At 34.5% G+C, this 11,732-nt stretch overlaps 1 long non-coding RNA gene across 9 annotated transcripts; it reads left to right on the top strand.

Annotated features, from left to right (window-relative positions):
* The first annotated feature begins 2,342 nt into the window (after positions 1-2,342).
* Positions 2,343-9,945, top strand: LOC103853173. 9 transcript variants are annotated; one of them, XR_004455075.1, is made up of 5 exons: positions 2,343-2,572; positions 2,696-9,248; positions 9,320-9,447; positions 9,521-9,570; positions 9,646-9,945. It is a non-coding gene; the product is annotated as an uncharacterized LOC103853173 (long non-coding RNA). The 9 variants fall into 9 exon arrangements; XR_004455072.1 differs by having other exon boundaries at positions 9,521-9,945; XR_004455074.1 differs by having other exon boundaries at positions 2,696-9,447; positions 9,673-9,945.
* Positions 9,946-11,732: the final 1,787 nt, after the last annotated feature.

The raw sequence follows: 11,732 nt of genomic DNA, 5'->3' as shown, positions 1-11,732 counted from the left end.
GGAGACGATAGACGCAGGACAGCCTCGGCGTTCAGCTTCACGGCTAATACCCTCTGCAGCATCAAGAGCGTTTCCGGTCTGAGAAGCATATAGTGAACATTTCTTCAATCACCGGAACAGGATTGAAAAATCTGAACGGCCCAAAGAGAGATAAAGGTAGAAGAAATTGACCTTTGAGATGAACAGAGAGTGGGGGAGGGTGATAGATATGGAGTTGGAACGATGAGATGATGAAAAGGGAAGACGTGAAAGAAGCTCGCTTTAGGGTCAATTAACTGATGAAAAATCTAGTAGATTTAATATAAAACTACTTCCTTTTTCTGGGCTTCAGGAGCTTTTTCACGAAGAAGAAGAAGGGGTCGGGCTCTGCCCTTAACGTTTTATCTCTGCCTTTCGCATTGAGATAATTGCTTTTTGCGAAAAATTAAGAGAAACCCGTTGAATGATAGGGGAGGCTAAAAGTTGGAGAAGCATCCACTGTCCCTGGAGTCAAAGATTAACGGAGAAGGAGAAGTGGAAGAGACAAAGCACGGTAACAATGAATCCCTAAAAAAAAATTCGAAGCTCATTATGGTTACAGATCGCAGCTCACCCGACAAAAAGAAGAAAAAATAAAAAGAAAACTAAAGGTGGGACCCACAAAGTGCACACGTGGACACCTTAAGGAGCCTTGAAGGTGTAATAGAAAAAAAATTAAAAAGGAAGCCAGGGGGATTCGAACCCGTACACTCAAGCTTTACTATGAGCAGGTTATACCACTGGGCCAAGTAGACTTTAGTTGTTATAGCCAGGACGACGTAAGTGTTATACGAAAATAAATTTGGTCCCTTTAAAAAGTGCTGACGTGTCACCTCAGGAGGAGAGAAACTCCCTCATTATATTATAGATTTTCATATTTTATTGGTTTTTCTATTTTAATTAAAATTAGAGTTTTCTAGATTTAAAGATTTATTATAAATATGCATTGAAGCCTTGTATTCAGACTTTGATAATTAATAATAGAATTTTTTGGTTATTCTTTGTGTGATTAATCTAAGAACAGGTCTCTGATCTTTAGATCTCTTGATCGACCGTTTAACGTATTTGTCCGCTACATCATTTCCCCAGTCTTGGAAGATAAACAATGGACTCTGAAACTGCACAAGTTCTCTGACATGAAACCCATCAAAGATCAATGCAAGAAGTGTTATTACTATAAACAAATGAGGAGATCCTTCCTATCGTATAGATTGGCTGGAGAAAAGCTATGAGAGTTACACATTCCAAATTCCTCTTTTTTCATAATGCTTACAATTGATTTTGTGTTACAAAGTTGTCAACACCGAATAAACAATGATTGACCTAAAAAAAACGTCCAATTACGGAACCTGCAAACCCAAATTCATCGACTTGCAAATCAAATCTCAATAACAAATAACCAGTTTACAACAATAACTAACACACTTCTCACGAAAACAAAATGTATGGACTTCCAAGGTGTGGCAAAGAAAAAACCCGCCACTCTCCCACAACCGTGTCAGCAAGCAGCAATTCCTATACGTACTCTGTAACTTGAAGTAACCAGACGGAACCACACCATCTATAGAACCAATGAGTAACCAATTATACAAAATCCCGCAGAGGGTGGAGCGCGGTTGGGCTTTATTCTTCCACCGTCTAAGTCCGGCTTCTAAGGTTCCGGAAGCGAGAACGTGTTATGCGGTGGTGAGAGCATATAGGTGTGGACATGCTTTTCCTGGGCGCTAAGATTATTCCGTTCTTTATACTCATGATCATCGGAGTTTTTAAACAAAATCCAGTGTCTAATCTCAGAATTTTCACTGTAATAGTAGTGCACAAGCCGCAGGGCATCTCAGAGTAACTAACGTTTCATGTTATTTTCTGAGTCTTCTTGGATTTGGTTTTGTTTGCTTTACGAAAGATCATTGTGCAGGCCATAAGGGAGAATGAAAGATTGTTTGCTTTAAGTTGAAACTTCTAAGTTAACTCTAATCTTATTCTTTTGGGCAACTGGTGCTTTGGCTCAAATTCTGCGCAGAAGATAGCGTCTCAAGAACCAAGTGTGAGTAGTACAACAGTAACAGTTATGTGATCTTAAACTCAATATACTGAGATGATGCTAATGCATGATTTGTTCTTGGATTTTCTCACAGGATTATACAAATATGTCCCATGTGACTGGTTAGACCGACACCATTTCCATTTATTCAAATAACTTGAAACAAACTGTAGTCTCAGATGTGAGGTTAACTCTGGTAAGTTTCAATGTTTTTACTACAAATGTTATCTGTATTGAAGTTGGAAGCTTATCTTTTGTCTGTGTTCAATTTTTTTTTCCATATTTTTATTCATAAGAAGATGAGGAAATCACCATGGATAGGTTTCAGAATGGTAAGTTTATTTTACTATATTAAAGTTAGTTTTGTGGTTTTGTTACAACTTCTAAATTGATATTGTTATTTTGAGTTGGAGAAATCAAACGCCACTGGGTTGAATGATCAAAAGGCCAACATTGAAGCTGGTGAATCTGAGTCAGATGACAAAGATAAATCTGACTCTTAACTCTGATGTGGTAAATTTAATTTCGTTTTAATTAGTGTAACGTTTAGTTTTCTTTTTGATGGGTTGTGAGTAGCATTGACTCACTTAATTTTTTTGAAAGCTATGATCTGTATACTGATTTTGCTTTATTTAGTTTTAGATGGGTTTAAATGACGATGAGAATGACTCGAAAAAAGAAGAGGAAACACCTTAAGGTATTTTCCTAAAGAACTGGTTCTTTGCAAGAGCTTACGAACATTTTAGCTTTGAAAGCTTGTGAAATTTGGATCAATAATGCAAGGAATAAAGAGTGGAACCACTGAGCAAGAGACCCAATGGTGGAGCAATAAACAACAACAACACAATTGTGTCAAAGAATCCAAAGATGCAAGTCAGCATAAGCCGTAAGGTAACTAAACCCAACTAAAGCTAGAGCTGTAAAAGCTCAAAACTTTGAATATGAACAGTTGGATTAATGTTTTGTTACAAACTAACTTGGTGCAGGAGGGAATACGTGCACAAGTGCGGCGGTGTTTGTTCTCCAAAAAGAAACCAGAGAACGGGCCAAGTCACATTTTTCATAAAAAAATTTAATATTTTTTTCCTATTGGTGAATAGTTGAGTGGGTGAGTGAGGATTTGAGTTTAGTAGGCTAAATATCTTGGATTCAATATTTATTTTAACTGCATTGAGTTGTCGAGGGATGTGGTTTACAGTTTTTTTTAAGTATGGTTTTTTTATTGATTTTTTATTTAACGTTTCACTTTAAATAAAATATTTTATTAGATTAAGAATTTGAAATGAATTCATTTTTTCCTCAAAATATTTTTTAATTGGATTCATATTCTACAAGAATATAAGAAATGCAATGTTATTTTATTAATCATCTGTAAAAGCTCTTTCAAAGTTCTTATAACATTCGAATAAGTATTAACAATACATCAAATGCTCTATAAATAATATTTATGTCTAGCAATACATCAAATAGTTGTGGTTTTCTTTTTTTTTGGTTTAACTTAAATTTTGGTGATAAAAAAAAGAAAAAAAAATTAGTAATAAAAAAAGGAAACAATTAAGGAATTCATTATTTTTTTAAATTTTTGTTAATGTGAATTTGAAGAATCATCAAAAAAACAAATATGTTTTTCCAAATATGATAATACACAAACATATAAGCTAACATGTTATTTATAAATATTAAACCGTAACAAAGAATAACATATTTTATTGTTACTTGCTTATTGTTCTTTAAAAAAAATTGAATTTTCTTTTTAGAATTTTTTAAATTATAATATTTAAGAAGAAATTTATTACAAATCTAATAAATTCAAGAAAAGAACATATTGTGAACAAAGTAAAATACTTATAATATTTATGAATTGTTTTAATATTATAACAAATATATAATTTGTAAAAAAGTAAAATTTGTAGTAAAAATAGTGAAAATTATAATTAAAAAAACTTAAATTTATTAAAAATTAAAAATGTATTTGTACTGTTTCGTTTATTTGCTTAGCCGCCCATCCGAGTATTATAAATAAACTTGTTATTTTCTCTCTTGTGTGTGCACGACTCCCATGATTTGTCGTGTAGAAAAAGATGATTAGTTTTTTTGACCCATTTGTAAACTGTAGATTCTACATCTAATCTATTAAAAGAGAAGTACCAATTGAGACTAACCCTTAAACTTGCACAATATTTACAGTTTAATGCCATTGAAATAATTAAATGAACCTACTTTTAAGTAATCTTTGTCTTTTCCAAAATTAATGAAGTAATAATTACTCCTAATTTTATGCTTTTCATGTCTTTTTAAAAATTAATAAAACATTTCCTAAATTAAATTCACAATCAATTAAATATAAATCTTTTAACTTATCTATATCATATTAATATTATAAACATTCATGAATATGAATAATATACACAATATATTTATGTAACAATATAAATTACATTTTTGTCTTATTTTCTCCCACAATTTACGTTACTCTTCTTTTTTTGAACAAATTCTTCTTCTTACCAATATAAATATATTACATGCACCATTACAATTATTTACAAACTTACCATGTATATAAAATAATTTATTAGACATTCTCATTAAATTTTGATCCACAAAAAAACAAAATACAACATTTGAATTGATGCAAGGATCATATTCTAAAAATGGTGGTAATACAATTGACGGTTTACAAGATAAAATAAAATTTAAAAATATAAACTATAAAATTATTATGCTTATAAATTTTATTAAATAATTATTTAACACAGGTAAAATTTTAAAATACATATTATCACTTAGACAAAATAAATATTTATTTACAAAAATAAAAGCAAACATCTACAAGGTCGTGGTTTAAATGTACACAAATTTAAACTCATTTATAATTTCTTATCGTTACATCAAATTTTATTTTATTTTTAATCTTAATTTGTATATGTTCCAAATTTCATAGAAGTTTAACAATCATTTTATTTTTTTACAAATATTATAACTAATGTTTCATTTATAAATAGCATACTAATTCATAATTGTCTATTTTTATACTTTTCATTTAAAAATTGTGTTAGCTATATATCTTAGACATGGATATTATTATATAAATGTTAGATTTTTTATATAATACCTAATATCGGTGAAACATTTTACGCTAAAATATAAAATTAAGTACAAATATAACATTTACATTTAAAAATGTGACTACATTAACAAATATATCATTAAATACAAACACAAATTAAATATTCGCGCGGTCGCGCGGGTCAAGGTCTAGTTCTTGTTAAAATAATTGAATTCCACATATTTTAGTTTCTTTAATTTTTACGGTGACTTTTAATTTATACCAGTTGATTTATTTGGATAACTATTCTTTCGACATTAGCGTGAGTAAAAATAGAGGCAAATGTTCTCCACACAAAACCATGTTGTATTTTACTTGGGTCATGTCTGTTTCCAAATTTAGCTCAAGCCATTAATATACTATTTAAAAATAGAGGCAAACGTTTTCCACACAAAACGATTACAAATACAGGATACAGATAATTTTATTACTTCAAAAATTATATCTCACAAAAAAAAAATGAATAAATTCATAGTGTTTCTATTTGCTATTACAATATGTTTTGAATCGAGTGAAGCTTTTTGCGCAAAAAGTAATGTAGAGATCAGGAACGAACTCGGCAAAGGTATTAAGCTCGAAATCGAATGTAGAACTGTAGAACCAACCAAAAACTTGGGGAGAGTGTCTATACCATTCAATGACAGAATGGCTTATGGATTCGTGGCTGTTTATGAACGAAGACACAGAACTATACATACTTGTAATATATGGTACGCGAGTCCGAAAAATCCGAGAAATCCTCGCGGTGGAATGCACATTGTAAATAAGCTTGAAACATTTGCAGCGGGCTCGAATAGATGTGGTCAATACCGTGAATGGGTTGCCAGACCTGATGGGATTTACTTCAGAAGAAATGTTAAAGACGCATTTGAACGTAGAAAAGACTATTCATGGAATACACTATACTTTTAAATAAGTTTTTTTCTTATAACTTAAAAAAGAATATTTATTTAAGTTGATTATTTGTATTTGTAAATAACTAATCCCTAAGTTTTGTATTAATAATGTGCTACAAATATGTAGCAAAATGTAATAAAATGTGAGGTTATTAAATGATTATATATATATATATATATATTTATATACAAGTGTTAGAGCATGTTTATTCAGGGTTCTTAAGTGTGGTTCTTAGTAGGGATAGCAATCAAGGATCTGGACCGCGGGCCTGGCCCGTAAAGGCTTGCTGCGGGGCAGGATTGCGCCTCCATTTGGTAAGCCCGCAAAATTGCGGGCCTCGCGGGACGGGTTCAAAGCGGGACGGGTCAAAAGCGGGACGGGTCAAAAGCGGGACGGGTCGAAAGCGGGATGGGCTTAACCCGCGAGATTTTGAAGACCCGCAACCCTAAGTCCCCATTTCTGCTTTCGCCTAAAATATTGAGAGAGAGAGAGAGAGAGAGAGAGAGAGAGAGAGAGAGAGAGAGAGAGAGAGAGAGAGAGAGAGAGAGAGAGAGAGAGAGAGAGAGAGAGAGAGAGAGAGAGAGAGTGATGTTAGGAGTTTTCAAGGCTCCTAAGACAAATGTTGTATTATAAATGATTGTCGAACCAGTTCTGAGAGATATCAAAGCACCGAGAATGCAAGTAATCACTTAATCTAAGTGCAACCAATGATTTAGATGAGTTTTTAAACTAAGAATAATTAAAAGGAATAACTAAATGATACTTTCTTAACTATTAGAAAAGAGAACTCATGGATATAGGGATTAGACCTCGGGTGATCAAGTTTCGAACTAAAGATAGCAAACGATCAATCAATCTATTAACCTTAAGCTTGGACACAATCCTAAACAAACTCTATGCCTAGATGAATGTTCATTTGCTAACACAATTCAAACATCAAATGTCTTTGGCTGAATAATATGAAAGCAATCATAACTAGAAAGTCCAATGGCTTTCTTAGCACCTCTAACAACAAATGTCTTTGGCAAAGTATGCTAAAAGCTAAGAAGAGTTGTCTCGGACATTTTCTCGAACACCTTTCGGGTGGGAAATGCCTAAGGATCAACTACTGAGTGGCCAACTCAGAAGATGCTTTATGTTCACTCTACTAGCAAGGAAATATGAATGATCTACACTAAAACATCCTAGTTCTAACCTAATCACCCTTAATCTCCCTAACCCATGAATTCAAAAGGTGATTACTCACTAATCTCCATGATTCCTCTTAAACCCATGTTGGATTTCAGATTAATCATGTAGAGAAACACATGAAATAGATAAGAACACAGAATTTCAATAATAAACTGATCAATTGATTCAAAGAGATAACTTTCCAAAGGTTTTTGGTGGTTTTTTCTAAGAACAAAGATGATCCTCCTCTTGGTGGCTCTTAGAGTATTAAAACATAGGTTTAGAAAATAAAAACGTGCATAAAAAAATGACCAAAAGGCCCTTGAGAAATCACAAGTTCGAGCAGAAATAAAACGCGCAGCGACCTCAGCCCGTCGCTCCGATAAGTCGCTCCAGGCTTCGGGAGCGACCTCGTTGTGTCGCTGCGAGAGGTCGCTCCGGGCTCGTTCTCGCGTCTCCGAGTGATGAAAACGCGAGCGACTTCTCCTTGTCGCTCTGGTAAGGTCGCTCTGATAGGGAGATCAGAGCGACTTGGTGGTGTCGCTCCGGACTGGTCGCTCCCATGCCTTGCTCGCCCAATGACCACTCTAAACACTCCTTTTTGAGCTCCAAATGCCTCCAAGTGTCTCCAAGAACTCCATGTGGTACTCCAATACCTGATAAGGACTCATGTATGCAAAATGCAACCTAAACATGGCTAAATCCTAATCTATACGATCAAAATGCACATGGATGAATGGATAAAACAATAGAAATATGCAAGATATCAGAGAGAGAGAGAGAGAGAGAGAGAGAGAGAGAAAACGATTCTTGTGACTTTTCCCCCATAAAACATAAGGAGTTCCGGCGATGATGCATGATTCGTCTGGTGATGATGATTCGTGCTCCGGCGATGACGACTCCAGCTCCAGCGATGACGATTCGAGCTCTGGTATTGTTTTGATTTGGTTTTCTCTTTTTATTACACACAACTATGAATTGCTTTATTACAATGTGATATTTTTTGTTTAAGTTGATTGGTTTTGTTTTCAGTATTGTGAAGTGGTGTTTAGGAGAAAAGTTAGTTGTATAACACGTCACTTGTATAATTTGGTAAAGTGATTCACGATTTTCTTTGCAATCCAAATAATTAAAAAGAAAGATGGTTTGATGAAGACATAAAACACTTGAGCTAACTTATTACAAAGATAACAACTCAATCAGATTCAAACTCAACAAAAGCTTATGCTGATAACAAAAGAAGGCTTTTAACTCAAGAACGCAAGCACAAACGGAGCTTTGTGGCATCGATTTTGATAAGTCTTTAGTGAAGCTAAATGAGCTCTCTTCAACTCTCTTACACAACTCTTATACTTGAGCATTCATGAAAAAAACTGTAGTAGACGGTTTGATAAGGAAGCGTCCCGCGGTACGGGTTTGGGCCGACATTTTGAAGACCGCAGTCCGCGCGGGACAGGCCCGCTGTAACCCGCTCGACGACTAACCCGTTGCGGTACGGGACGGAACGGGACGGGTAAACCTGTTTGACATCTCTAGTTCTTAGGCTAATAAGTAATTAAAAAATGAAAAATGGCAATTAACTTAAGAGGCGGGTCTCGGAGAGGTGATTTTAGTCGGTGAAGAAAACTTCAACCCGACGAAGGATATGTGTTCTCTCTTCCCCGAAGTCGACGATGACCACGCTACCATACGCCGACGTCGTTACCTCTCTCGCAGGTTTGATCGACAATAGTTGAACATATCTACGTGTAAGTCGATCTTAATTTCGCTATTGATTGTTAGATGATGGACCTGGATTCTCCGCGAAGGAGGTAGGAGGAAAGAGCCGTGATCGTGGTCGCGGTCTCCGGAACTATATATACATCTCAATTCGTAGTTGAGCGTATCGTCTCACATGATGTTGATGGGATTCAGATTAAGCCAAAGTCTAGACATATTAGGTGTAGCTTGAGGGATTGCGATGATGGGCTTATTGATATCACTAACAGAGCGCTGCGCTGATATCATTGTTTCTAGGTTTATGTTTATGGTTTATTTATTTGTGAGTGTTGTGACTGGTGCTTAGTTTTGTGTTCTTGGTTTTACAGATGTCAGCATGATAAGACGATGTTGATTGGAGCAGATCCTTCTCATGTTGATGATAGAAAAATTGCTTAGTGATCAACCTCAACTTCTTCAGCAATTTGGATTGGATCTTCTTCCAGTTCTAGCGCAGGTACTCTCTGTTGTATGTTAAACTATCTTTTTTCTTTCCAATAGATTCATGGTTCGCCGTAAATGTCTCTCAGTTATCGGAAAGTTGATAGCACTTCAGAAATGATGACACAAATATATCTAGGTATGTTGTTTACTATTAAATTACTTCACGTGATAGTGGGTGCAACATCTTATATCTTTTTCGTATATCCACAAGTCTTGGTCCATGCTCTTCAAGTTGCAGAAATTCTGATGGAAAAGCTTCCTGAAACGTTCTCTAAAGTTTTCGCGAGGGAATGGGTGGTTCATGCTGTAGATCAACTTGTCTTGGTTGCTAAACCTTTATCTCATGCTTGTTTCTGAGTTTGTTTGTTTGTTTCTCAGTTTATTATTACGACTTTGTTTTGAAGACTGAAGTTCATGTTTGTTTCTGAGTTTATTTTTAGGGAAATTTGGCTGTATGACGCTGAAAAAAACCATAATTCACCTTCTAACCAATTTCCCTAATATATCGATACACCATCTGTCTTTCCTATAATATTGCCAAAATACCCTTTCATTCTACCGGTGAAACCTGAAGAAAATAAAAATAAAAAATCCTAGTTATTAGCTGTTTCAAATTACTCGTGGCGTAATCATATTCACATCTTTCTTTTTACCTTTATTTGGTAATTTTTCAGAAATTGATCCATGATTTTCTCCACCTCTTCCAACCACGTTTCCCTCCTCCCCATCGCCACCGTCTGTGTTCTCTGAGTTTATTTCTTTCTCTAATTGTGTTGCAAAGGGAATCGTCTCCACTTTGAGAATCTATTGCGAGAAGACGTCGTGACAGTCCAATCGGGGAGAAGGAGCACACTGACCATTTTTCCATTCACATCGGCGCTTTGTCTCAGATCTATTGCAATACTGTAAGTTCTAGGGTATGTGTTTTAGATTCTATTCTTGCGATGCTCTTTTTCCCTGTTTGGGTTGCATCTCGGATCTAGTAGACAAAGGTCACCGAATCGATTTAGGGCTGAACTTTTACCGATTTGTCTTACTCATCTGTTTACATCGAAATCTATGGTAATTTTGTTTGGAATCGAAACAAAGATAGTATATGTAGAGCTATTTGATCGGTCTATGCTATGTGACATGGAATAGCTTAAATTGTTAATCATTCACGTACCCTTCCGTTTTGCACTTCTTTATGATGTAGAAACAATCATAAGGTATTTAGAATTTATATTCCATTCAATGTACTTTTGTGTTCCAAGTTATACGTATATATACAATAATATATCAAATAGAAATAATTATCTTGTTTTATGTATCGAGTGTAGTTCACTCCTCGCAAATGGAAATGTATAACAATTCCATTCTATGTAACCATGTGTACCATGTCATATATAGATTTACTATTCCATATAAATAGAAATGTTTATCTTGTGCTATGTATCGACTGTATTTCGCTCATGTCATATTCTCTTTGTGATTCCAAAACAAATACATTTGGTTTAGAATAAATGTTTTTATAGAACTAAGCGACTTTGGCTTTGTATAGGTTGCTCCGCTGTAGTGACACTATTATGTTATAAATGCACGCTGTTGGGATGGAATTGAAGTGTGTGGCTTTCACTGAAGAAAATGTTTGTGTAGCTGCGGAGAACTACTTGCTTGAAACACTGGCACTGTGTCAATCTGGAGCACTCACCCAGGACGTGTAGACATGGGTTTATGGTTTCTAAGCATAGTTTTAATGTTCTAGCTTTGCTTCTTGATTTTAGATACTACCATCTAAACTACCTCCGTGTTGTAGTAATGTTTTATGTAATGACTCCAACTCTATGTATCTTCTTCCTTTTTGTTGCTTACACTGGAAGAATGAAATCACATTCCATATGCGTCAATTTGAATTTGGTGTAAGCATTACCTCCTTCCCTGCAATCATAAACACTTCAAAATGTGAGCAATATGTATTATATAACGTTGGTTAGATGAAATAGAACAATTAATTATATACTATTTCCGTATTTTGATTTATTTAAGTTATTTTTACATTTGAGTTTGGGTTTATGAATTTAGGTTTTGGGTTTAGTATTTAGGGCTTCCAGGTGGGTTTGTTCAGGGTCTAGTATTTCAGGGTCGGAGGTTGGTTGAGGTTGGAGGTTGGTTGTGATTCTGATTATGGTTATAGTACTATACTATGTTGGTGAGATGAAATAGAACAGTTAAATTTTACTATTTTTGTATTTTAATTTATTAAAGATATTTTATATTTGGGTTTGGGTTTATGAATTCGGGTTTAGGGTTTAGTATTTA

Source organism: Brassica rapa, chromosome A02 (assembly GCF_000309985.2).
Source record: "Brassica rapa cultivar Chiifu-401-42 chromosome A02, CAAS_Brap_v3.01, whole genome shotgun sequence".
In the NCBI taxonomy this organism is placed as follows: Eukaryota; Viridiplantae; Streptophyta; class Magnoliopsida; order Brassicales; family Brassicaceae; genus Brassica; species Brassica rapa.
This window is presented reverse-complemented; position numbering and strand designations above follow the sequence as displayed.